Source organism: Furipterus horrens, unplaced genomic scaffold (assembly GCF_987537825.1).
Source record: "Furipterus horrens unplaced genomic scaffold, mFurHor1.1.pri manual_scaffold_9, whole genome shotgun sequence".
In the NCBI taxonomy this organism is placed as follows: Eukaryota; Metazoa; Chordata; class Mammalia; order Chiroptera; family Furipteridae; genus Furipterus; species Furipterus horrens.
In genome coordinates this window covers 79,543,600-79,570,234 of record NW_028327179.1, presented here as the reverse complement: position 1 = coordinate 79,570,234, position 26,635 = coordinate 79,543,600, and the positions used below count along the sequence as shown (strand labels likewise).

The 26,635-nt window shown below is 52.1% G+C and overlaps 1 protein-coding gene, 1 long non-coding RNA gene and 1 pseudogene across 3 annotated transcripts in view; all 3 read left to right on the top strand.

Moving 5' to 3' along the window:
• Window positions 1–18,251, top strand: part of LOC150002007 (uncharacterized) — a 70,633-nt gene extending 52,382 nt beyond the window's left edge. The window contains exons 4-5 of one of the 2 annotated variants that reach the window (XR_016513070.1): window positions 6,326–6,499; window positions 18,047–18,251. This is a non-coding gene — a long non-coding RNA (uncharacterized LOC150002007). The remainder of the gene's footprint in view (window positions 1–6,325; window positions 6,500–18,046) is intronic. The other variant, XR_016513069.1, reaches the window with a different exon arrangement.
• The window catches only part of LOC150002005 (putative palmitoyltransferase ZDHHC11B), a 123,073-nt gene that overhangs the window by 74,841 nt on the left and 21,597 nt on the right, over window positions 1–26,635 (top strand). The gene's annotated exons all lie outside the window — the stretch shown is intronic.
• On the top strand, window positions 18,327–19,482 carry LOC150002006 (transmembrane protein 229A-like; annotated as a pseudogene).

Below are 26,635 nucleotides of genomic sequence, written 5' to 3'. Positions count from 1 at the left end.
CACAGCCATGGGTTAAGTCTGCCCGTATCAGGATGTGTCCCAGAGCTTTTGCCACTGTGCACAGTTCTCAAGAGCAGGTGGGCTGGGCTGCAGGGCTGCCTGGGACACAGAGCTCCCACTGAGAGGGGCAGGGAAAGGATGGGATAAAGTGGATGGAAGAGTGCGAGTGAACACAGGGCAGTCCCCAGCCACCCAGCTGTTGGCCCCAGAGAGGCGAGTAGGAGGAAGAGCATGTGATGCAGTCCCATGGTGGATTGCACCTCTATTTGATGGGAGCCAGTGAAGATTTTGATCTATAGAAAGACGCAACCGCTTCATCTCTCACTGGGCTTTCATGGAAATCAGCATGTCAGAGGAGAGACTGAATGTGGGCAGGTAGGGACCCATCCCCTGGGTGCTGTCAGGGAAGGGGTGCTCCTCTCAGGGAGCCCCTTTGTAGCTGAGATGACTTTTTATAAATCTGGGCTTTCAAATGTAAGCACAATGGACCTGGGGTTTGGAGGAGTTCAAAGAGGTCATTCAGAATTGGGGGCAGGTGGAGAGGACACAGAGAGCACAGAGCACACCCAAGACCCTGGCTGAATGTGAAATTCTGGAGACACAGGGTGTTAGGGGTTGGGAGAGCTAAGGAACCATCACACCCCAGCTCCCCTTGAGGGAGTGAACTGAGGCCCAGAAATGGGAAGAAGGGCTCATGCAAAGAGGCCCAGGTCATTGGAGGGGTGGAGCAGCAGCTTCTGTGCACCTGACCACCTCCTGCTCTGTCTGACTCCCCTCCCCTGGCCGCTCTCCAGGCTTGAGCTGGAGGCAAGGGGAGGAGGGAAATGAGAGGGGAAGGGCTGCTGGGCTGCACCCGGGACACCTTCCTAGGGCTTGGAGGGTGAAGGGCAAGGGGGGGGGGGTGCCCCGTGGGACTCGGCAGCCCATCTTTCTCAGTTCCTACATGCGGTCCTCGCAGCATCCAGACAAGGAAGGAGACCCCTGGTAGCAGGAAGTCTTCCCAGAAAAGCCCACCGGGGCCCGAGCTGCCACACCTGCAATGTGCTGTCTGCCCTGCTGCCACCTGCACTCGGTCTGCCTGTCTGCCTCTCTCTTGCTCTCTGGCTCACCTGCCTGTCCTTGTGGCCCCCCTCTCATGCTCATCCTTTCACTCTCTGGGTCTCTTTCATGGATCTCTTTGGTCTGCCCCCTTCTGCGACTCTCTTGCGTTTGTCCCACTCAGGGCAGGTGCACTGCACCACTCCAGCGGGCGCCCTTTTCACAGATGCTCTCTGTCTCTGAGCCTTCTTCTAAGTCCATCTCAGTGCTAGTTTGTCTCCTATGCTCTTTCTTTTCCCTCCCCGCCCCCCAATCCCTTATTTTCCCTCTCTAGGGTGTGTGCATATGTGTTTGCATGCCTGTATGTGAGTATGTGTGTCCCTCTTCCCATTCCCCTACATGTACACACATGCATACACAGCACCTCTGCCGTCCGTGGACTAGGCAGGGCACAGGTTCCTCCCAATTCTGAGGACATAGTGTGGCTCCCCGCAGGCCAGCCAGCAGGAGGGCAGCCTGGGGCTGGAGCCCTGGGCACCCACCTCCTTGGCAGCCCTGGTGTTGTCTTTGATGAGAGGACTCTGTGTCCATGTCTGCACTGGCCCAGCTCACAGGACTGCAGGGAGCCAGTGTGAGCCCGGCCATCCCCCACCTAGAAAGTGGCTCCCATTTGGAAACAGGAATGCCCTGGACAGAAAAAAGCAGGGAGGGGACAGTGCATGGAAAAACAAACAAACAAGCAAGGGATTTTGATCCCTGAAAACACACCCTTTGTTTAGTGCTGGACCTCAGTGAGTCCTAGAAAGGGAGAAGCGGGGCATCAGGAGAGCTCTGTGCAGATGGGGCCTGGGCTGGAAGCCATGATGGGGCCGTGGGATGGGGTCGTCTCCTCCCCTGGAAACATGGTAGTAATGTGGCTAATGGGCAGGGATTCCAGGTCTCTTCAAACCCATCGTGTGAAGACAGCACCCCTCCCCAAGCACCACCCCTTAGTCATTCGCAGATGTTTGCTTAGCACCTACTGGCTACTGGCATGTTTCCAAGTATTTGGGATACCTCAGTGAGCAGGAGACCAGGTCTGTCCTCGTGGAGCTGATGTTCTAGCAGTGGGCAAGAGAAGCACAGGTCATTAGAACTACGAGGCCTCGCCCTTTGTGCAGTGGGGAGGTGCGGCAACAGCCCGAGCTTCTCCTCAGTGCCAGAGCACAGCCTCCTGCCCATCAGCGTAGCCCAAGTCCTTCCGTGTCCGCTGGCTGAATGAACACCCTGCTGCAGGCATCACTCAGTTCACTGGGAATTTCCAGAAGCACCCAATGGTGGGAGTTGCTGGCAGAGCCTGCATGGTAGCGAGGCTTTCTGCCAGCCTGGACAAGGGCAGCTCCAAACACCAAGGAACAGAGCCAAGAGCAGCACCAGGAAGGGGGGTTGGAGAGGGGCAGCTTTGTGGTACAGTCCAGGACTCCCAGCGCCATGGTCACCAGCCGAATGACCCTAGTGAATTTCTTAAACCTCTAGGTATCACTTTCAGTCATCTGTAAGATGAAGATCAGACAGTTCCTGGGCTTGTTCTGTGGCTTCAGTGCAAGGGAGGTGCCTGGGCCGTAGGTGTGTGGTGGAGGTCAGCTGTCGTCACTACCATGGGGAAGGCAGGGGAGGCCCACTTTGCTAGGGGGCTCAGCTGGGACCCGTCAATCTGGGTTGAGATTGTTCTTTATTCACTAATAATTTGGTGGCATTGGGGGCCTCTTCTCTCTGTGGACCTCGGTATCCCTTCTGTCCAGAAAGAGAGTAGGACTCACTGATATGGGAGCCAGGAGGCAAGGAAGTGGAGTTTGTAGAGAGGAGTCACCAGGCGCTTCAGCTGCTGCAAAACCATATAGACTGCGCCAGGCACCACTGCCCAGGGCCAAGTCTCCTCAGTATCCTACAGGGTCCCTCTGGGGTCCTGGAGCTCCACCAGGCCTGCCTCAGCTTCCCAGCTGCAGCCAGACCTGGAACTGCTCTCTCCCTGCACAGCCAGGCTGGTGGAGCTCGGGCTGCTCAATATGCCTGGCAGGGACCCGTAAATTGAAAACATGGTGTTTCCTGTCGGAGGCCAGTGCACGGCTGGACTCGCTGTGGCCTTGGAAAGCTGGCCTCACTCTCGGGAAGCCCTGCTCCCCACAGCACCGCCACAAAAACAGTGGAAAAGTGAAGCCTTTTCAAATTTGTGTTTCCACTGTAAACAGGGAATGAAAGCTGGCCCCTGGCCTCCTGGCGCTGTTTAGCCACTCCCCTGCCCTGCCTCAGCCTGCCTGGTCTTTGGAGGTACCTCAGCTGCCCCCTCTTCCCAGACAGTGTCCCTCCAGAGAAGCCCTGAACCCTAATCCATGTAGTTTCCCAAGTTTAGTTGAAACCCAGACCCGTGAGTCCTCAGCACCCATCTTGTGAGGTGAGAAGGGCAAGAGGAGAATATCAGTGCACAGAGAGGTGCAGGACTCACCTAAAGTCACACAGCAAAGTCAGGGGAGCCCTGATCCCCTCCTTCCTGCCTGGAGTGACCTCACAGGCTCTGCAGGCCACAGAGGGAGGTTCTTGTGGGTGGGCATTTGTGCCTCCGTGACGGGGCTTCATAATCCAGCCTGTTTCTTTGACTGTGTCCTGTGAGTAGAGAACCTAGCACAAGTAGCATTTGGTGAGAGTGACTTATTTCTTTTAAACTCTGATAATGTCCCTTTTTCCTTATTGTAATAGTAGCGCATGCTTGTTGTAGGAAGTCTGGAAGTCACAGGAAAGTTGAAAGAAGAAAAATAACATCTGCCCAGAATCCTCCAACCCAGAGGTCATCCTGGTCAACATTCTGATGTATTTCTTTCTGGTCACTTTATAATTTTCTTTCCTTCTCTTTTGTTCTTAGGTTATGAGCAGGTTTCAGAGTCAGTCAATGTTCCTAGAAAGCATAATTCTTATTGGCCCCTGGCCTGGGCTGGTTGTGATGTGGCACTGTTAGGGTAGAGACATGGGGGGAGAGGAGCCCAACCCTATAGTTCATGGTGAAGGTGGTCTTACCTGGACCCCTAGCTGGACAACTCAGGTGGCTCTGATTTGCCCCATGACTTTGGACCTGTCCGGCCCGTCTTCCCTTTGGGAAATGGTCAGGTAGGTGAATGGGCTCTCTCTGAGTCCTTGTGTTTAGTCAGCCTGCTCCAGAGGTTCCGCTCGCTGCCTGCAGACCCTGTGATGCAGTCCAACACCAAGTGCCTACTGTGTGCGGGTTTCAGTGTGTCACTGGGACAGGAGGCCTCTCCTGGCCCTGTTTGCCCCGTGGTTGCACCTCCCACAGTCCTGCCCCCTTTTAACCCACAAGCCCTCTAAGCCTCCCTCCTCCCCAACCCCTTACCAGGCAGAGACTGGAGCTCAGCTGGGGGGGGCGACTGGGGTCCCAGGAGGAGCCATCTCCGGCCTCCCCCACCTGCCAACGTCCTTGGTGGCCCTAAGACAGCTTTATGGAGGACGGGTCGAGGCTGTCTCCCTCCTGGCAGGTTTATTTCTTCATTTTTCAAACCCTGCTCTGATTTTTCCATGTCGGCTTCCCTGGTCTCCCACCCCCTCTCCCCTGCATGTGTTTTTTTTCCCTCCGTCTCTCATCTGTCAGCCCAGCCAGGAGAGAGGGCCACTGGCCTCCAAGGTGATTGAATTACTGGGGAGAGACAGGCCAGGGCTTTCTGCGTGAGTGCCTTTGGTGCCCTGCCCTCGGAGAAGGGTTGGGGGCAGGGGTGTGAGGGCAGCGACCGTGGGCCCTGGGTTTCCCAGACGGGCCTGCTCTTCCCTGTCTGGGCTGAAGACAAGCCCTGCCACAGATAGGCTGGCCGAAGGCCACCACTCTGTCACCCGGCCTCTGCCCAGCCCAGCCCAGCCCAGCCCTGCTTAGGCCTCAGTTTCACCGCCAGCCAAAATGAGCATGTCTCTATCCAGACACAGGGAGGAACGACAGACGTTAGGGCAGCAGCGACTGCTCACTCACGCATGAGAACTTCTGAGACATGTGCTTTCTCTGTGCTACAAGCCATACACCCAGAATGAAGAAAAGAAAGGCTAGCACTTATAAAGCACCTACTGTGTGCACCGGGCACGTTCACATGCACACTTTCATATAAACCTCCCAATAGTAATTCAAAGATCGGCAGCAACAGGTAAGAGTTACTGACCTCATTTTTTTTATAGCTGAGAAATGTACTGAGTACAGGCTCCTTCTCCTGAGAACCTGTGGGCTTCTGGAAAACAGGGGCTCTGTCTGGATCTGGTCTAGATCTCCAGAGACGGCAGAAGGCCTAACACTCAGGAGAGACCCAATAAATGCTTGGCGAACTTGGTTGTATTGATGTGAGACCAGAGAGATGGAGTCACTAACCCAACGTCACACAGTTAGAAATGGAGCCCCATTTGCCTCTCCTGGTCTTTGTGTTGTCTGTTTTAGCTGGCATTGTCTAGCCACATCGTTGCTGTGGGGGGGCAAGAGCTTGGTGGCTTTAGGTCTCACCCCTTTTCCACTAGCGTGTGTGGCTCCACTGGCTAGATCCCACACTCTCTCTCCAGCCTGCCTCTTCCTCCAGAGGCGGGGCCGAGAGGGAAGAGCCCCCTCCCCCACTCTGCTCACTCCAGCTCATGGAAATGAAAAACACATTGGCTTCATTATCCTGGACGGAATGAGCGGGGTTGCCACGGTGACAGCCATCTCTGGCCCATGAGGGGGGCAGGGAAGGGGCTGGTGAGGCCATGGCAAGTAGGGACTGGGCAGCGGGTGAGCAGGCACACTGAGCAGACAAGCCTCTGGAACAACTGCCACTCATGCCACCTGCCCTCACGCCGGGCCCCCTGGCTTCAGATCACCATCCCTGGGCAGAGAGAAGCAGGCAGGCCGCAACTTCCACTGACTGGCTCCTTGTCCACCTGTCCAATGGCGGCCCCAAGCAAACACTGCTGCCTCCGTCTGAGTGGTCCCTGTGTGTGATCCAGAGACATTGAGGCAGCAGCCAAGAGCCCCTGCTCAGTGCCCACAGGACACATTACTTCTAAACGGTGCCAGTCCGAGAAACCCAGCACTGTCCCCAACTATAATTTCAACCTTGACCCAACCCTAACTCCAGACCCAGCCTCAAGCCCACCCTCCTGGCCAGCCCAACGGGCATGGGCGCAGCTGCTTTCTCACCCTATAGCTTCTGTTGCAGCCACTCCGTCTACCCTGAATGTTCCCCCCTCGCTGTCTGCACATCACCACAATTGAGTCTCCTCTTGTTTCCTGTTTCAGATGAGGAAAGCCAGGCCAAGAGAGTGCCTGTGACTTGTCCCGAGGCCATGGAGAGTCAGGGCAGCAGGGCCTGGAGCGGGATGTCCCTTTGCCAGGAGACCATGCCTTTATTTCCCCACTGAGATGGGCCGAGGGTCCACGTGGCCCTGGATGGAGAGCCCAGGAAGTTCAGGGGTGGGTTTTAGCTCCTACTCAGCTGCCCTTGGTGGGGAGGGCCCAGGAGGAGTGCTCACAGGCTACCCCTAGCCTTGCTGACCCGGCCTTAGTAAACAGGGGCAGACCTGCAGCCCCACCCACCAATGGGCCATGTGCCTCTGAGGAGACCAACAGTGAGCAGCAGAGCTTGGCAGATGTGGTCAGAGTGTCCATGGCGCTGCCATGGCCTTGCCCTCATGCCAAATGGAGGTGGGGCTGAGGGGACAGCAGCACAGGTGGGAGAAACCCCAGCGCCTTCCTGCCATCCCCAGCAGCCACCTACCATGCCCTGGGCTCATTCTAAAGTACAGAGTCCCTGCCCTGCCCCATTCAACTCCCGGCCAGGGCTCATGCCCGGGTTGCTGGTTCGGCCTGTCATCAGGGGACGTACAAGAAGCAACCAATGGATGTTTCTCTCACATTGATGTTTCTCTCCCTTTTTCTCCCTCCCTTCCCCTCTCCCTAAAATTAAAGAACTAAACTAAACGAAACGAAACTAAAATGCAGAGGCCCAGGCCCTGCCCCAGTCTCCCTGGACTCAGTGTATTTGCAGCTTCCCAAACCGCAAACTGAGGGCAGTGCTTGTCCCACTTCCTCCAGGGGCCAGGCCAGCCTGTCTCAGGGTCTCGGGCCCTGTGCTTCTGGTTCCAGGGTCATGACCCTTGCTGACCCTCTCTGGGACTTGTCCTGCAGAGAGCCAGCCTCAGACCAGCCCTGGCCCTCATGCCCACCCCTCCCCTCTTCCCTCTCATTCATCGTCTGCCCACCCCAAAGCCCACAGTCCTCATGCTTCTGTCCCCCGCCATTGACCTCCCCTGACTCGGCAGCTCTGTGTCCCAGGCCTGACTTCCAGTCACCGCCATAGCCACCGCCCAGCTCACCGCCCATCAGCTGGGGGTGGCTGCTGGTCAAGGTGTCATTTTCCCTGCCTGTGATTATAGGTTTGGGGCTGAGGGAGTCTGAGCTGGAGGAGGGGGAAGCAGGACTCTGACCCTGATGCCAGGCCAGAGAGATACCTCGTGGGAAGTGCAGCATGGTGCCGAGTACTCTGGGGGTCTCCTGTGACCTGATGCCATCCCAGCTCTGTGTGTGCAAGTATATGTGTGTGCCTGTGTACACATGCTGTGTGTGTGTGTGTGTGTGTGCATGTGCACACCTCTCAGAAGGGTTGAGGGCTCTCTTGTGCTCATTTAACTCAGTCCTCTCAATAATCCTGCCGTCAAGCCCAATCTATTTTCTAGAAAGAAAAGACAACCCAGGAAGGGCAGTGGACTGGCCTGGCTCACACAGCAGGTTAGGGCAGAGCCTAGACTGTGGCCTAGTGCTGCCCTTGTCACTTCCCAGAGTGTCAGCCTCCTTCTTGCCCTGCCCTCACCCACCCTCCCATCTAAAGAAATGGGGCAGCAGGGGAATTGGCTTGGCTATCACAGACCTCCAAGAGGACCTCGGTGCTGGGTGCCGCTTTCCAGAGGGTGTGGTACAGCCACTACACCAGGTGCTGGGAAGGCCCTTCAGGGTGAGGTTTGGGGGAGAGAGCACATGTCCCTTTCCTGCTCTGTCATCACAGCACCCCCTGAGGCTGGGTTTGGCAGGGATGGTGCGAACCAGCCTCAGCATGGCAGCACTGGTTCTAAGTCTTCAGAAACCAGAAACATCTCCCATGTTCACAGCTGTGGAAATTGAGATGGAGTGGCCCCAACCACACCCAAAAGGGCCTTCCCATTGTGCCTTCTCAGGGAAAGGGAGTTAGTGTGCGTGCGTGCGTGCGTGCGTGCGTGTGTGTGTGTGTGTGTGTGTGTGTGTGTGAGGAACGGGGCTGAAGGTCCCTCGGTGGAGTTTGAGGATTTAAGGGTAGAGTAGTCCCCAGCCCGGGCTCTATAATCATGCTGCCCATGTTCAGATCCAGGGCCCCAGGAACATAATCTTTCTTAAGTCTTGCTTCTGAGCACTGACATGCTGATGACATGAGACAAACTAAAATATTGAGTATAGACGAGGTACACTGCACATGTGCAATAGATATTTGCTAGTGTCCTCCTGTTCAGTTCTGTAGATGGCAACGGGCCCTGTTCCCCACCAGCTGAGCAGTGAGGACCGAAATGTGGGGCTAGCAGTGTGGTGGGACCCTTGGGGAGGGATGGGTTACCTGTGTCTCATGAATTTCCCCAGGGCCCGGTCACTCAGGAGCCAGCATTTCTGATGAACAGGACCAGTACCCCCTAAGTTGGTAGCCACTTCCTGGGCTGAGCTGGCCAGGCTGCTGATCACGAGAGGACCTCAGCAGAGCCATGCGTGGCCTGGTCCCCACGGCTCAGTCCTGGAGGCGGGAGCGTGAGGGAGCCAAGGCTGAGTGGAGGCCTGCCTGCTCGTGGGAATTCACAGCATGTCTGCCTGTCAAAAGTACCTTGACAGGGAAGATTTGTGGGTGAGATTTGCAATTCTGTTTTCTCTAAGGGTTATAAATCAGCTGCACACACACTCCGGATGCAGCATAGGCCTAAGGCGTGCACACTGGCACACTCATACACACACACACCCATGGAAATGCAGTCTAGGGCCTACCTGATGTTTTCCATGGAGGGAGAGGGAGCTCCCCAGGGCTCTTCCTGAGCTCAAGGAAGGGAAAAACCCAACTGATGGGACTCCAGAGCCATCCGGAATCAAGGACTCAAGCCTGGGAGGCAGGCTGTCCTAGTAATTAAAGAAGTAGCTCATCCTACGGGTTATAAGTATGGCTCAAGTGCTTGCCTGCCTGGGCCCAAACTTGGCCCTAGAGTATACTAGCTGTGTGCCCTTGGCCATATTGCTTACAGAGCTCTGTGCCTCAGTTTCCCCTTTTGTAAAATGGAGTTAATTATAGCATTACATCATAGAATGGTTGAGAGAACAAAGTAAGTTAATATGCAAAGTGTGCTGAAAATAATACAGGCACTTAGAGCTCGGGAAGGTTTGCCTATCATCATCATTATTTAAGACTACGCAGACTTTGGCATAAGACTGAGGCCCAGCTCTGCCTCTTGCTAGTTGTGTGAACTTGGACATGCTGCTGAGCCCCCAGTTGTTCATCTGTAAAATGTATTATTACTACCTACTTTGGAGGGCTGTTCTGGGCTTTAAAGGAGATAAAGCTCATAAAGGATGCAGTATCAGACCCCCAGGGCACATCAGCCAGAGCTCTATGTGCCTCTGGTTGGGAGCCTCCAGGTAGCTCTGCTCTACAGCCTGTCTTCCTCGGGAATGTTTAGATGGGGAGCTCTGTGGAGGGGAATTTCCGGGAACCTCGGTCTCCCTTTTGCTACTAGGGAAGTAAACGACTTTCCAGTCCATTTCTCCTCTTCCTGACTCTGTCACTCCTTTTACCCCTCTCAGAACAGGGCTCTGAGACTGGCAAGTGTGGCTCACAGCTCTGCCACTCCCTTACTGGATAACCTTGGGTGGGTCACTTAACCCCTCAACTCCATCCAGCAAGGGATAATGGCCCCTGCTGCAGCTGGCAACTAGAGAGCAAGTTAAATGAGATAATGTCTGCAGAGCATGTAGCACAGTGCCCAGTGCCAGGTAAGTGCTCTGCACATGCCATCGCGGGTCTGCGCTTTATCCCCTCTGCTCTCTTTTTCCCATTTCCTCCCATACCTGATGCATAAAAGGTATCTTCCCAGACATTTAAATATTTCTCTTTGGAAAAATGGGCTCAAGCCCTGGCTAGTGTGGCTCAGTGGATCGAGTGCTGACCTGCAAACAGAAAGTTATTCGGTTTGATTCCAAGTCAGGGCACTTGCCTGGGTTATGGGCCAGATCCCCAGTTGGGGGCTCACGAGAGGCAACCGATCTAGGTGTCTCACACATCAGTTTCTCTCTCCTGTCTTTCTCCCTCACTTTCTTACCCTCTAAAAATAAATAAGATCTTTTTTTAAAAAAAATGGGCTCTAAAAAGGCACTTCTGGAGCAAGGCTGGACGGAGGAAGATGACTTCAGAAATTCAGACCTGCTCTCACCCGATAAAGTTCCCCTATGCTAGCCATACAAGGCTGAAGCATACTGGACACGAGACCGGGCCTTGCTAGTCCATCAGCTCCCTAAGCCAGAGCCTTTCCTGCTCCCTTAGGGTCCTCAGGTGCTGTCAGACACAGACTTGCTTCCAAGGTGTTGTCTGGCATTTTTACCTGCTCAACCATAAAGCCCTGCAAAATGGTGATCTGGGAATGAGTAGCTGCTTGCACAAGTGGAGCGGGGGGCAGTGAGGGGGAAGAGACAGGGACCGGTGCCCATATTTTTGCAGAGCCGACATTTTTGCACCTCTTCCCCCCAGCTCACTGCCTGTGCGAGCAGGATGGTGAAGCCTTGGCCATGGTTAATTGTTGGGAGCATCCCAGGCCAGGCCTTGGTCTTTGAGCAGAACTTTGGAGGCTGGACTTCTCTGTTGCCAGGGAAACCAAAGTGTTCCCAGGAAAGAAACCACAGTGTTTGGCTGTTAAGAAGCACCCCCTCCCCCCAAAATGAGTTCCCTCCAAAAGTGATTCCCCTGAAACTGTTGAGTCGGCAGCATCCTGCCTCCTCCCTGAGCCTGCTGAAATTATAGAAAATGAAATCTGCCCCTGACCTTGTGCTTTCCACCTCTTTTTTAAACATTCCACTGTAGCACAAGGACATGTTTTGTTTTTTTCTTATTTATCTTCCTCCCATGCCAGCTGGGGCTCTGAGTCCTTCTCTCCTCTTGTTGACTAGAGTCAGAAGGGGAAGGACTTCCACAATTTTTTTTTTCATTCAGCTGTCAGCAGAAATAAGACAAGCAGGTTTATATTTGGAAAGCAGAGGGTCTCAGCCATCATATCGTTACGTCCAGGAGTAGGTTACAGCCTTTGTATCCCCTCACACAATGAAGGCTTGAAATTGGACCCACAGATTTGCAGAGTAACAGGAGGGAGTTTGCAGCAAGCCTGTCTGGACTCACACTGACTTTTAAGTGCCATTGCAGGCTCATAGGGGATTCCTCAGTGGCTGACAACATATAGCCTGGGAAGAAAGAGATGATTCTAGGAAAGAATCCCCTGGGCACTCCAGATGTGGGCAGAGTCTGGAGTACCTGCATTTCCTTCCCATCCATCATCTGATGCTGCGCAAGGAGGGAGGGAGCTCTCACCTCAGTTCACAGACCAGGCCGCTTGGCCTCAGTGGGGCTGAGATTGTCTAAGGACTTACTGTATTTAATCTAAGGAGTTAGTTAATCTAAGGAGATTGTCCCATGGGTTATTTTGTTAGGAGACAAAACAAAACAGGAAAGAGGGGAGAGAAACATGACCAGTGTTCCCTTTCAGATCCCTGGATGCTTCGGGGGATGAAATAGAGAAGGAAAAGAATGTAAAGAGACTTTGATCTAAATCCTAGATACGCCCTTCCCCCTCCCTTGGGCCTGGGTCTCCTCATCTGAACAGCCTCAGACCTGCATCTTCTTGAGGCCCCTTCCAGGTCTGCCACTCGGTCAGTGTTCCCAGGGCCATCCATGTTAGTGATATGAGCAGTTATTTTTCACCTAGAACTGACTCTCTGTTCCGTAAGTAATTTTAAACAAATTCTGTTCCTGTCCCTGAACTTCAGTGGGGGAAAAAACAAGACCCAGCTGGGTTTTCCACTGTCCTCAGTAGACCAGGGTTTGCAGGCAGCTCGTGCTCCAGGCTGTGTGCTGTTAGAGCCCCAGGCAGCTGGGGTCCAGCACCCTGACAGCCTGAGGGGCACAAGGACCTGGCCTCAGGTCAAGCAAATGGGTTCCAAGGAAGTATCTTGATGGGGTCTCAAGTCCTTTTCAACCTCATTCTGGACTGTCAATGGAAATTTCTTGGTGATTCCTGAGACCCTCTGTCAGATCCTGTTATTAGCATGAGGCTCTCAGAGTGTAGAGTAAACTAATGAATTACAACATGATTATACAGCACATAATTAACTTTGTAATTAATATGCAACTGCCCCTTAAGCTAAAACACTGCTTATAGAGACGTAGGGCAATAGTACATCACAGGTCAGAAATAGCACCTTGGAATTTTCAAAAGAATGAGCCTAAGCAGGGAATCACTTAAGACAGCAGGGCAAGTTAATTAAAAGGCAGATGGATTGTGAACATTCTGCTTCACTTCAATACCTTCTCCTTTAAGAAAGACCCTAATGCCACCCTGCCAGGCTGATTGGCCAGGACTGGTCAGAAGCGCCCTGGGCATGTAGTTTTATTTCCAAAATAAGCCTGACATTCCCTGCCCCATCCCAGCCCATTCCCAAGTGTTGGCCCTCTGCCTAGCCACACCATCCCTGGGGCCAAACCTCCCGGTTCAGGGCCTGACTCCACCCCTCCTCCTCCAGAAAGTCTGTGGGGATGTCCTCAGCCCAGCCCCGGTCTAGCCCCGTGGTGGACACTGCCAACAGGTGCATTGGAACAGCTTGTCACCTGGATTTCAGGCTTCTGGAAGTCAGGGTTGTCATCTTACATTTTTGTTTAATCCTTTCTCCCCCAGCCTCCTGCCAGAGCATTAAAGCTAGAAAATGCCTTAGGAATCATCTGACCCAGCCTCTCATTTCACCAGGGCCAGAGAGTAGAGGGGCTGAGTGCCATGATCACTCAGTGACCTGGGTCTGGCAGGAGTCCCTCCCCTGCAGCCTCTTCTAGTCCTGCCTCAAGCTGGGTGGGCCTTTGAAGTGATTCTAACCCAGTCTGTGCCTCAAGCAGCTCATTGGACCTTCCAACTCTGGTCTTTGCCTTTTCAGCAAGTGGCCTGGGCAAGCCCTGCTTGGGGCACAAAGCTGAGGGGGCCCTCAGGCAGGTAGGCTCCTCCTGGCTGGGCAGGTATATCTAGGTGGCTTCATGAAGCTGGCCATGATATTGGATTCAGAATCCAGAGCCCCAATCCCGGTCGGAAGGGTTTTCAGATGTTCGTGAGGGTGCCCTGTGGCTTCTCTTCCTGCAGACACTTCAGTGTCTGGCCCCCCACCCTGCCTGGGAGCCCTGTCCCAGCCTGCCAGCCAGCCCAGCTTCCTCTGCGCCTCTCTCCCTGATGTCCAGCCTCTCCACCCTGTAGCTGTTCCCCTTAGGTCTGAATTTCTCCAAATGAATTTTGGGAAAACTAGTTCTATGGGATTTAAAATGTGTTCAGTGGTGGGGGAAAAGTGTTTTGCGATCGATTAACTTTGGAGGGAAAACTGGATTCTTTAAGGCCCTTCACAGGTGAGGGTACTTTAGTAATCTCCAGGAGAAGAGTAGAATCTGCAGCTTTCCCCCAACAGATCTGACCAGAGATGCCTTTGTTGAGGGAGGATCTAACCTCAGGCAGCCTCTTCCGGGATGTCCCGGCCATTGCCGTCCTTTTGCCCACAAGGGGCAATGGTTCCTGTCTGGTCTCCCAGCCTTCATCAGTGACACTGCCCACCTGGATAGACATCACTGGGCATCCAGGCTGCTGCACTGGAGGAGCATAGCTCAGATCACACATCCTGAAGCTCCAACCTTAGCCCTCCTTCCTTCTGGAACTTTCCACGGTAGTCCTTTGCCACCAGGACAACTCCCTCCAGCTCCTCAACCTGGCACTCTGGCTGCTGGGTACAGAACCCCTGCCTCAGCCACCCAAGGCCTCAGAGGCCTGGCATTGAGCCCAGAGGCACCTGTGTGAGGGTGAGTGCAACAGGCAGCCTCATGGCCCCTTTCATTGCTGATAAATGGAGCTTCTGCCTAAGATGTTGTTGCACTGTTTAAAAAAATAAGTTTTAGATATAGTCTTTTTTTCTTTAAAAGGTTAAAGATCTTAGTGTCTAGATGGTTGCTTTTAAGTCCCTTCCTCTCCCTTCAACAAGCACCAGCTCCTCTCTGCCCAGTTTCCTCCTGCCTGTGATGGAGATGATAAGGCCCGCCTGGGTCCTGTATAGAGCCAATGAATACCTCCCATTCACTGCCTCACTTAGTGGTTTACGTATGCGGGGCCTGAGGCATGCAGAGGGCAGCGTTTTATCCCAAGTACAGAAGCTGGCAAGTAGCAGAGTCAGAATTTGAAGCCAGGGAGCCTGGTATCCTTAACCGCTAAGCCATACTGCCTGTGTAAAATGAGGTGATAAAGGGTCAAATGAGGTTATGTGCTTTCTAAACTGTGAAATGCTTTGCACAGTTAGAGCACCAAGTCAGCATGTGGCTCTGGAGCACCTAGTGTGAACTTTTGTCTTCCTAGACATCAGGAAGTATTTTCAGGTTGCCTGTGGGGTGCCTAGCTTATCCCTGGAGGTTTTCAGGAATGAGACGTCCACTCTGAGCCTGGAATAGGGGTAACTCAGTCCCCGCGTAACCTCACATCCAGAGACTTTCCCAGTGCAGACCAGATGATAGGCAGGGTGATGAGCAACAGATCCACCTGAACACCCCCCACCCCACCCCTGCACAGAGGAGCTTCCGGAGAAAGGATGGTGAGGCTAGTGGGGTCAGTGCGCCTGCCTGAGCCCAGCTGAGATGGTGAAAATCTCCGCACACATCCACGGGGACCTCGTAAGACTTCTACAAGGGCAATGGCAGAGGTTTCCCAGCGGGAGCAGAGCCCCTACACCTATCATGCTTGGCACCCTTGCCACAGTCACCCTGTGCTACACCCTCCACCCCCACTCCGACCTCCAGGCTTCTGGGAGCTCCCCAGGGCAGGCCCGCTGCATCTTGCTGTCTGTGGCCACAGGCTAGCCTGGGCAGGCATCTGCACTGTGTGTCTAGATGCAATTAGTGGCAGAGAGAGCAGAGAAGTTCAAGGCAGCTGGAGTGTGGACCCTCACGTCCCCCCACCTCACTGCCTACCCAGCGCCTCTCCCCCCACCTCTGACCGACAATGGGGACTTCAGCACTCTGGTCTCCAGCCACCCCACCCTTGCCCCGATCCTCTGTTTCCTCGTCTGTAAACAGACCTAAGCACATCCGCAGGTCCCTTCCAGATCAAAGCCATGAAAACTGTGTATTTTCATCTTCCACTTTTAGCTTGTCTACTCTCTGATCTTTTTTGTTTCTCTAATTTTTTATTGTTTTGAGAAATGTTTTAAAGATCTGACAGTTCATAGCAATTAACTAATGGAGAAGGCAAAAACCCAGTTAGCAAAAATAAAAGCCCAGACTCAGGAGAAACGGCTGCTGCCCTGGGTTCCACATAAAGAAAGCACCACGCACTCTGAGCCCGTTTTCTCGTCTGCAAACTTGTCTGCAAGCTGCTGTCAGGCTGTGACATGACGTTGTTACGGCATGGCTGGCTCGCCTGAGTGGTCCGTATGTGGGCTCTCAACTCGAGGAGCCTGGCTCTGAGTGACATTCAGGGGAATGAGCACAAAGTCAGAAGTTGGGAAGTCTGCATGCAAATCTCTGCTTAGACCTTGACTGGCTGATGACCTGAGGCTAAGCCCTCTCCTCTCTGGGCCTCTATTTACTCCCCTTTCCAAGAAGGGCTGCCCAGAAGTTTTCTTCTCATGTGTCCATAACAGGCGATTCAGAATGGCTGCGCAGAAGTATGTGTGGAGGACGGGCAAGGCATGTCCAGACTCAGCAGGAAGTGTGGCGATTGATTAGCCACACCTGCCATGGGTGCAAGAGGTGGGGGTGGTGTCCAGCATGCCACAGTCCTGCCATCCCTGTGCCAGGTGGTCCTTAAGGGCTCATCTAGCTCTGTCTGGCTCTCTCTGGCATGCCATTGGCCCTGCACCTGTCTGCACCTCCCTGCAAATACCAGGAGGGTAGATTTGGAGCCTTGAGGAGCTGAGGTTAGGGAAGGCGCAATGGGGAACACCTCTTTCATCCTGGAGCCAGAGCTGTAAGAACATCAGCAGGACATCTACAACCTTCTTGAGGGCACCAGCTGGTGGATAGGGGGCCTGGCTCCATTGCCAGCCTCATTCTACCATGTGTCCTCCAAGGGCCCTCAGGGAAGTGTTCCCACCCTCCTTCTTCCCTACTATATCGTGGCTGAGCCCTTGGGATCACAGACAAGAGCCTACAGACAAGCCAGGTCAAGGGCGTTGCATGGGCACGGCTATCCTGAAAAAGGCTGGTGGCCCAGGCCCAGCACCCAGCAGCATCAGACATGACTAGGCAGGACTCTTGTCTCCTCATCTCTGCACCATGCTCAGCACTCCATGGCATTAAAAGTCACTGGCCTGGCATGCAGGGCATTTGGGGCCAGGGAAGAGTGTCTAGTTGAGGAAGGCCTGCCACCTTACCATAAATAGCACAACACAGGAAAAAATCCTGAACTTTGTAGTCAGACAGGAGTTCAAGTTCTGGCACTGCCGCTTCTCTGCACTGTGACCTTGAGCAAGCCATTAGACCCCCCTGAACCTCAGTTTTGTAACAGTAAGTAGAACATCAATTATAGTAGATTCTGAGGCTTCAGCTGAGATGATATGACTAACCTAGTGGCTGACACATATAGGTTCAGTAGTTTCATTTCTTTAGAAAACAAAAGGCAGGGGCATAGCACTAGAAATGACTAGGCACTCTATAGGGCTGAATTTGGTGACCTTGCCCAGGGCTGAATCTGGCCCTCCTTTACCTTGGGGAGGGGAGCTGCAAAAGGAAGCTCACTCTGAGGTCAGAGATTCAGAGTGCTGCCAGAGGAGGCAGGAGGGTTTGGCCTCACGGGCATGGCCCTCGCCTGCTCAGCCTCATGTTCCCGGAGGGATGGGGCACACCCCAAGAACACAGCCGGATTCCCAGCCCAGTGCCGGTCTGCCCAGTGCGCCACCACCTTTGTCAGGGCAACATCAGCATGTGTGATCCTGAGTGGGTTGTCCTCCCTCGGGTTTAACTTTTGTGTCCCAGAACAGGTTGTCAGATGTGGCAGTGTGGAACTGGCCCTCAAGAAGCCCCCACTCTGAAACACCAAGGGTAGACTGTGTTACCCCATTGACCCCCACTGACAATACGTGCTCCCGTAGATGAGGGTGGGTGCTGGGAAATTGGGTCATGGAGAGAAGTGGGTCCACCCTTCCAGGAGCCCCAAGTGCCGAGCCAAAGTGTCTGAACTCTGGGCAGGAGGTGTGGAGCCTTGTCAAGTATGGCGTGGAGCACTCCTGAAGTTGAGGAGGAAGAACTGGATTTGGAAGAGCTGGTGTCCAAACCAGAATTTCTCTTTTCAGAACATTGTCCCTAAGTCATCGATTGCACTTAGCTCCTCAGTCTAGTGGGGCAGTGAGGCAAGGCACCTTCCTGTGTGACAGTCGAGGACACAGACTCAGGGAGAAAAAGCAGCTTCTCACAACCTCACACAGCCAGGAAGGATTGACTCAGGGCCCACCCCTGGCCCAGGAGCCTCAGCCTGCTCAAGGCCTCAAGCTGGCCCGAGAGCCAGCTCCAGCTGCCTGGCCAAGAGTGGGAAGCAGCTGGTCCTGGACAGCTGCCCAGAGCTGCCTCTTGCCTCCCTGTCTCCTTCTCAGCTCCTGCCTGTCTGCCCTCCCCTGACTTCCCCGGGATAGGGCACAATGTCACTCTCTTCTCCCTGTGTTTGCTTCACCACCACCCTCTTTTTCTGACTGCAGGCAGCATGCAGTGCTCTGAGGATTGGGAGTGGCAGAGTCACGTACATGTGACTACAGGCGGCCCTGCACCTCTCTGAAATTCTCCTTCACCTTTAAGGTGAGGAGCACACGGGACTATGTGCACGCACCCCGGCAGCGGCTGGGAGGCGGCACGGGGCTGGACTCCTGGGCTCCTCGGCTGCGCAGCTCTGCGCTCCCGGCGGCGGAGGCGTGGCGTCGGGCGCCGCGGTGAGTGTCGGAGCCCTCGGCGGGCGGCGACGCGGACTGCGAGGGTCTTGCACACGTGAGCGGCGCGCTGCGGCGGCCGGCGGCCTCCAGCGGGCGGAAGGCGAGCCTGGGGCCCACCGCCCCCAGCCGCTGTCCATGGCTGAGGCTGCGGTGGAGGGCGCGGAGATGCCTGCCTGGGTGCGACTGTACTAATGCGGGAAGCACACAATCACCCTGGAGGCGCTCCTGTCCTCCGCGCGACTCTTCGCTGGGAGCCCCGCGCTACAAATGCTGGGCCTGTTCTCCCCCCACCGCTGCCTTCTGCACTTGCTCACCCTCCTCACTCCGGAGAGGGTGTACCTACAGCAGCGGCACTGCCGCAGCGCCTTGGTCTTCCCTTTCCTCCTCCAACCCTCAGCGCACGTGGTTCTGCAGACCCTGGCGGGCCAAGCGCTGCTGCTCAGTCTGTGCAACGGGCTGCGGGGCCCCGTGGCGCCAGGGGTGCTGGACCTGCTGTTGCGGTCCACAGTGGCGCTCTACCATTCCCAAGTGTTCCTGAAGCGCTTTCTGCATTTGCGGTAGGGACGGCAGCTGCAGGAGCAGCGACTGGGCGCGGCCCTCGCCCGCCCCTCCTGGCACCCGAGTCCCTGGGGCAGAGCGCCGGCGGTAAAAACAAACAACAACAAGAAAAACGTTAGCGCCCCCTTCCCCCTGCAGCGAAGGAGCCCCCAGCAAGGGTCTGCCAGACCTGCTCTACTTTCTTTTTTACGGAATGCACGGCTTTATGGATGAGATTTTCTTCACCTTGTTTAACTTGCTAGGGAAGAGGGAGGGGGCAACCAGTGGCCACACATCGCTCTGGTCATTCTTTATGTATGGCGGCTGCAGCTTCGTGGCGGAAAAGCTCTATTTGCACCTTCACTACAGTGAGGCTGGAGCACCTGCAAGTGGGTGCCTATCTATGGGACCTTCACATACTGTGGGAGAGCACGTGAGGCGCTTGTCCCTGGGACTATTCTCACTACCCGCTCAATTTCATGGGCCTCATCACCCTGATGTATTTACCTGGCTGGATATTCCTTAGTGTGTACCAGGACCTACTCTCCCAACGTGTTGTTGTGGGTGAAGTACATACCAATGGACTAAAAGGAAAAAGGAAAAGAAAAAAAAGTCTCCGGATTCCCACCAACAATGCAATTTATTTTTACACATTACAAATGGAGTGGCTTATTTATCTTTTAGCATTTTAATTTTTATGTTCCACTAAACTCTTCCAACACACATATTTCATTCGATATTTTAGTTTTTCTGACTATTTGGAACCTATGCATCATATAATACTTTGAAATATACTTGAAACACAACTGAAAATCCCAAGTGGCCAGTATTTTAAAAGCCTTGCAAGCCCAAAGAGCAGCAAAACCATTCTATCTTAACATCGAAGAACCGTGGGAGTACCTCATTTGGGCATGGGGGTAATGTGACGGGGGCAGGGGGGTGATAGCTGCTATTTTATTTCACCCTGTGAGAAAATTCTTCAAATCAGAGACCTGTGACTTGTACAAGGTTTAGTGCAATTTCCTGGTTTAATAGTGTGTTTACTTGTTTTTGAATCCAATTTCACTTCAGCTCCTTGCTATATTTATCAATGCCTGCTGAGAGTCAGTGTCTTGTACCTCTGAAACTACAGTTACCAACACTTAAAGTGCCTCCCATCTAGCACACGAAGTAAAAAGAAACTGACAAATGTGAAACTATTCTGTGAATCAATTTTTAAATAAATCTTTTCGAGCAATTCTGACAGGTGACACTATGTAAAGTACTTGATCTCCATCCTGGAAATGATCGCTTTCCAAAGTGGGTTAGCCTTAAATGCCAAGTGTCCGTGTCAGTCTATGGCTCTAAATGCTTGATACTGTGTAATAATGTAAAATGTTTGCCTCACATGTCCAAGGGCCAAGCAAAATCATACCATCCTCACAAGTGTCTTAATCCTAATGGCCCTTTCTACATGGAGCTTCAAGAGTAAAAACAGTTCCTTGGAATAAAGTGAACTTGAGTGTTCATCCTATTTGTATTAGCCCGAATTATTTTCTGTGAATACAGACACGTGTTTTCCATGTCTTTTTGCCATGGCTCGCTTATAAACATTTTTCTTTTTCCTTTTGGGCTCACACGGAGTTCTTGGGCCAAGCCTGATGTGTAATTCCAATTATAAATCACTGATAGCTTTTTGATGACTCCTTATTAATTCCCGGAAGCTCCAAAATTAAATGAGACAACGTGGACCATTTTAAGAAAGTATGTCTAATCAATGCCTATGCTTCAAGGTTGTTTGCTGTTGTTATGAAATGTATAAAGACAAATAGAATTGAGTCTTGCTCAGCCAAGGATGACTAATAACTTCTCAGCTTTCACATAAAGATAATTAGGAAAACATACAGTGTGTACAAATGAATTATTAGCTTCCCTGTGCTATAAAAGGGAACTTCCTTCTTTTCTCTAAAAGATGTTTGCTATAGCAATAGCAACAGGTATGTTTTTAGTTTTCGGTCAGATATAATTGTGTGAATACTATATTATTTTAATCCACTATCTCAGGGTATGAGCTAAGTTATAATGATACATAATGCTATATAATCAACCCCACCTGATTTGTTCAGTCAGTCAAAGCTGTTAATAGTAAGCTAAAATGTTTGCAGAGAGTAAAAGTGTCACTTTGTGGTACTTGGTCATGGGTAAAAGATTCCTATAAACCGTGGGGAGACAAAAGTGTAAGTACAGACACTAACATTAGGCAGATGCTGAACAAAATATCTGTAATGCAGATGTGACACGTGGGCATGACTCTGAGTTAAGCACAGCACCGCTCCACACCACACATTTCCTGTGAGTCCTTAACCAAATCCATGACTCCTGAAATACCGGCTACCTGTGCCTGTTGGCACTCATGCTCTTCACTGGCTGCTCTCCAACCCTGCTTACCAGCATCCTCAGGGTCAGAAATCTGTAGGGAAGTGGAAAAGCCCGCTACTTTTTGCTTGTTTGTTTAACTCTTAGGGATAATCGTATTTAAAGGAAAGGTCAAGGTTTCCATTTGCTCAGTTCATTCAGGAACTGGTTACTGAGCACCTATTTGCTAGGCACTCGCCTACACTCTGCAGATATGGTAGTGACCCAAGGCAGACAAATCCTGTGTCCTTATGAAGCTCACGTTCTAGCGTTTTGATTTATAAGAGATTACGTGTATTTACAAGACCACTGTTTTAGTAGTAGGCTGTGAGAGGCAGTTGTTATGAGGGCTTTCATCCGGCCAGTCCCTAGAATATCACTCTAAAACAAAAGCCCGTAAGTCCCTCTGCAAGTTCTACAGAGAGCTTGTATGTATATTCCAGGAGTGATGATCCTGTCTGTTAACTCAGCACCTTGCTTTAGGGCTTCTCATTTTGTGTTTACTCAACCTCTTACAAGGGAGGTTTTGTTATAACTTTGAACCTTCAAAGACAAAGCAGGAAAAGAAAGAGCCATCAGATCAATCAATTTAAGTACTCATTAGTAGTTCAGATATAGAAACAGTAAGATGCTCTAATAAAAGGTTATACACAAGTAGCACCACCTTCCAAGAACTACTCTATAATATTATAGGTAAAATATGAAGGAAATATATGTCTGTATCCATATATCAAGCAAAGTGCTTGAGTGCTTACTGTTATCTTGTCCTCTAATTCATTGATTTGATCATCTGCTTCATTTAACTTGCTGTTGATTCCTTCTAAAATGTGCAGCTGAATAGGGTGGTCCTGGTTGCAGGTTATATCTTTGTTTGCTGGACTTCCATGCACTTTGATTTTCTGGAACTTATGGTTGTTTCTAGTTTTGAGGTAATTGTATTCCTTCTTAGCTGTGGAGGGAGACGCCGCATGTCTGTCTATGCCTCCATCTTGGCCAGAAGTCCTCCTAGTGAATATTTTAATTGAATTATTATATTCTTCAATTCCTGAAGTTCTGTTTTTTAAGATATTTTCATTTTGTTCATGCATCATTTTCCTGATTTTCCTTAGTTGTCTGTTTTCTCTCGAAGTTCATTGAACTTATTTAAGATGGTCATTTTTATTTTTGTCTCATAATTATTAGGTCTTCATTTCTTTAAGGTTGTTTCTGTGCTGGCTTAGGGGAGGGGCTCTCATGGGTGAAATAATTTTTTTAACCATTTTAATGTAGCTGGTTTTGGCTTTGCACTTTCCTGGGATATTATGACTTTTTAACTGGTTTCTGGAGTTCTCTTAAAGCGTTTTAGACAGTATATTGTTAAGTTCGTGTCTCTGTGGAAGAACAAAGTGTGGGGCTTCCTATTTTTCTAAAGGATTGGGCTGGCCTGGCAGAGGGTCCCTGGTTTATTCTTTGGGTGTTCTAGAGGGAACAGGCTATGAGGCAGAAGCCTGTCATTCTTCCAAAGTTGTGTAGTTTTTGTATTTTATGCTGTTTTAGTTTGTAACTAGCCCTATAGAAATAAGGTGATTAAAACAGGGGGAAATGATAGCAGGGCCCAGGTGTTAGAGTTTAGCCTTAATTGATAGGCTTAAGTAATTGAAGCTGTGACTGGATAGACTTTCTTTATCACCAAACCTTTGCTTCTGGAATTTTGCCTAGAGGGTGGCGGCAGGCAGCAGGACCCCAAATTGCTTTTCGGTAGCATAACTACTATTGAATCAAGATTAAAGCATTTCCATCTCCCTAAAAATTATCCTGTGTCTTGTTGTATCATCCTTTCCTCTAGCCCCATAGCCCAAGGCAACCAGTGATCTACTTTCTGTCTCTATAATTTTGCATTTTCTAGAACTTCATGTAGACTTTTATGCTTTGCTTCTTTCACTTAGCGTAATGCTTTTTGAGATTCATTTGTGTTGTTTTGTGTATCAGTATTTTGATCTTTTTTATTGCTGTGGATGTCTGTGACGCGATATTCTAGCGTCCGCATCGTTTAGAGCTGCGACTCAGAACATGGCGCGTTCCTAGAAGCCGCTTTCGGCATCAGTGGGCGGCGGCGCGTGGACTTGCAAGCGTGGGGCGCGGGACCAACCGACGCCACTTCGTGTTGGACAGTGGAAGCTGGAGAGCCGGGCTATTCGGACTGAGCCAATTGGTTTCCATGGATCTCAATAGTGCCAGCACTGTTGTTCTTCAAGTCTTAACTCAGGCCACCAGTCAGGATACTGCTGTGTTAAAGCCAGCTGAGGAGCAGTTGAAACAGTGGGAAACACAGTCATGTTTTTATTCAGTGTTGCTGGTAAGTTGCTTAAAAATAGTTATTATTTTTAATAAAATGAGACACTATTCTATTGTTTTAAAAACCTACTTGTGTTGGTGGTTTACTTAGTGAAACTGATCCAAATGTTTGGCTGCCATTGCACTGCCATTTACTAATTCGAGGCATGGCACTTGGAGGACATTTAAGAGATGTTTATTGTTGGGTGAGTATACCCAAGCAGGGTATTGGTAGTATCTGCTTAGAAGGTTACACTGCCAGTTTTCTATTTTAGCCTGTAAATGCTGCCCTCAAGACTGTAAAGGAGGAAAGAGGAAGGACATCTCTAAAATCAGAGAAGGAAAACTCTGACCCCAAAAAACCTCCGCTGCCTTGCGGCATACCTCTTCAGGGGAAAGGCTAAGGGAGTAAACACCGACAGAAAATCCGGAGCCGGAGTCCCTAAGGCGGTTTGACATTGTAGTCAACACCGGCAACTCCTGCGGCGCACCTGAAGCCAAGCTGTATTGACTTTGTCTTTCCCTTGGACCCTTCAGCTGCGAAGAGAGGGGGGGTCTGCTGCATGGGCAACAGCAGACCCTCCATATCACCCTGCCCAGGCTCTGTAGCTTCAGTTTCACTTGAGAGGACACTCCAGCGTCATCGCAAGATGTCGACTCAACACGGGAGGAGACAGATACCGGTTATAAGCTCATCCGATTGGCGAAGGAAACGAGCGCCAGGGGTCTCCTCTGACGGTGGGAGAGGTCATCGCACCTCATTGGACAGCTACCGTCTCGTCATGGCTCGCCTGCCCCACTGGGTGCGTGGGGATCAGAGAGGCGCCTCTCGAAAAGTGGGCCACAAAACACCCGCACCAGTTAATTCCAAGCAAACAACAAGAAAGAAGCCTCCGGCTCTTCGCCTCGCTAGCTGGAACATCAGGACCATGTGCCCCGGACTTACTGCAGACCTTCCGTGGATCAAGGGTGCCAGGAAAACCGCTGTCATCGATAGGGAACTGGCACGACTAAACATCGACATTGCGGCTCTACAGGAGACCCGGTTGGCCGACAACGGAACTATCAGAGAAACCAACTACACCTTCTACTGGCAAGGGAAGTCTCCGGACCAACCAAGACAGCACGGTGTTGGGTTCGCTGTGAAGAACACGCTTGTTAACTCCATAGAGCCACCCACAGGAGGCACAGAGAGATTACTTACCCTCCGATTGTCAACAACTTTCGGCCCAGTCAGCATTCTTAGCGCGTATGCCCCAACCCTCTGCGCCACCACCGAAGAGAAAGAACAGTTCTACCATGCACTGGACGAAGCGTTATCCAAGATTCCCAGAAGTAACGCTCTCTATCTCCTTGGAGACTTCAACGCAAGAGTAGGAGCCGACCACATGGCCTGGCCCACCTGCCTTGGAAACTTTGGGAGAGGAAAGATCAATGAGAATGGTCAGCGACTGCTTGAGCTTTTGTGTCACCACGGCCTGTGCGTGACAAACACATTCTTCAAGTGCAAAGAGATCCACCAGGTGTCATGGAGGCACCCCCGCTCCCGTCATTGGCACCAGCTTGACCTCGTCATCACCAGAAGAACGGATATTGGCAGCACCCTCCTCACCCGCAGCTACCACAGTGCAGACTGCGACACGGACCATGCCCTCGTGGTAAGCAAGGTGCGCATAATGCCGAAGAGGTTGCACCACTCCAAGATGAAGGGTCGCCCACGCATCAACACCAGTTGTGCCAGCAACCCAGTTAAGACCCAGCAATTCATCAACAAGATGGAAGATGCACTCGGCGAGGGAGTGGCGGCAGATGACATTATCGAATCCAATTGGCCACGTCTCCGCGACGCCATATACAACTCCGCCATTATTGCTTACGGGAAGAAAGAGCGGAAGAACGCTGACTGGTACGAGGCTCACTGGGAAGAAATGGAACCCGTGATCGAGGCTAAGAGGAAGGCCCTACTGGCTTACAAGGTCACGCCCACTCCCAGTACACTTCAAGCTCTACGGGCTGCCAGGAACAAAGTCCAGAAGACCGCGCGCCACTGTGCCAACACCTATTGGCTAAACCTGTGCAGAAGCATTCAGGAAGCCGCCGATATAGGCAACGCACGAGGAATGTATGAGGGTATCAAGAAGGCAACAGGCCCAATCCCCTCCAAGATCGCCCCCCTTAAGTCCAAGACAGGTGAGGTCATCACTGACCAGGAACAGCAAATGCGGCGGTGGACCGAGCACTACCTCGAGCTGTACGCAACGAAGAACACCGTAACAGACACTGCTCTTAAAGCCATCCCAGACCTACCAGTCATGGAGGAGCTAGACACCCCACCTACTGCGGCAGAGCTCGGCAAAGCCATCGACCGCCTCGCTTGCGGGAAAGCACCAGGAAGCGATGGAATCCCTCCAGAAATCCTAAAGAGCGGGAAACCAGTCCTGCTACAGCCGCTCCACCATCTACTCTGTCTCTGCTGGAAGGAGGGTTACATCCCCCAGGATATGAGAGACGCCAACATTATCACCATGTACAAGAACAAAGGAGACCGCAGCGACTGCAACAACTACCGGGGCATCTCTCTCCTCAGCGTCGTCAGCAAAGTATTCGCCCGGGTCGCTCTTGCCCGCCTGCAGACCCTTGCTTCCCGCGTCTACCCAGAGTCCCAGTGTGGCTTCAGAGCTGGCCGCTCAACAGTGGACATGATCTTCTCCCTACGCCAGCTGCAGGAGAAGTGTCACGAGCAGCATAAACCACTCTACCTCGCCTTTATTGACCTCACGAAGGCGTTTGATCTGGTCAGTCGAAGCGGACTCTTCAGCTTGCTACGGAAGATTGGCTGTCCACCACATCTGCTTGCTGTGGTCATGTTCTTTCACGACAACATGCACAGCACGGTGTCCTACAACGGCGCAACCTCTGAGGCCTTCCCAGTCAGCAGCGGAGTAAAGCAGGGCTGCGTCCTCGCGCCTACGCTGTTCGGAATCTTCTTCTCCATGCTCCTCCAATACGCCTTTAAGGACTGCAGCGAGGGTGTCTTCATTCACACCAGATCCGATGGCAAGCTCTACAACCTGGCCCATCTACGAGCCAAGACCAAAGTCAAAGAGGTGCTCATCC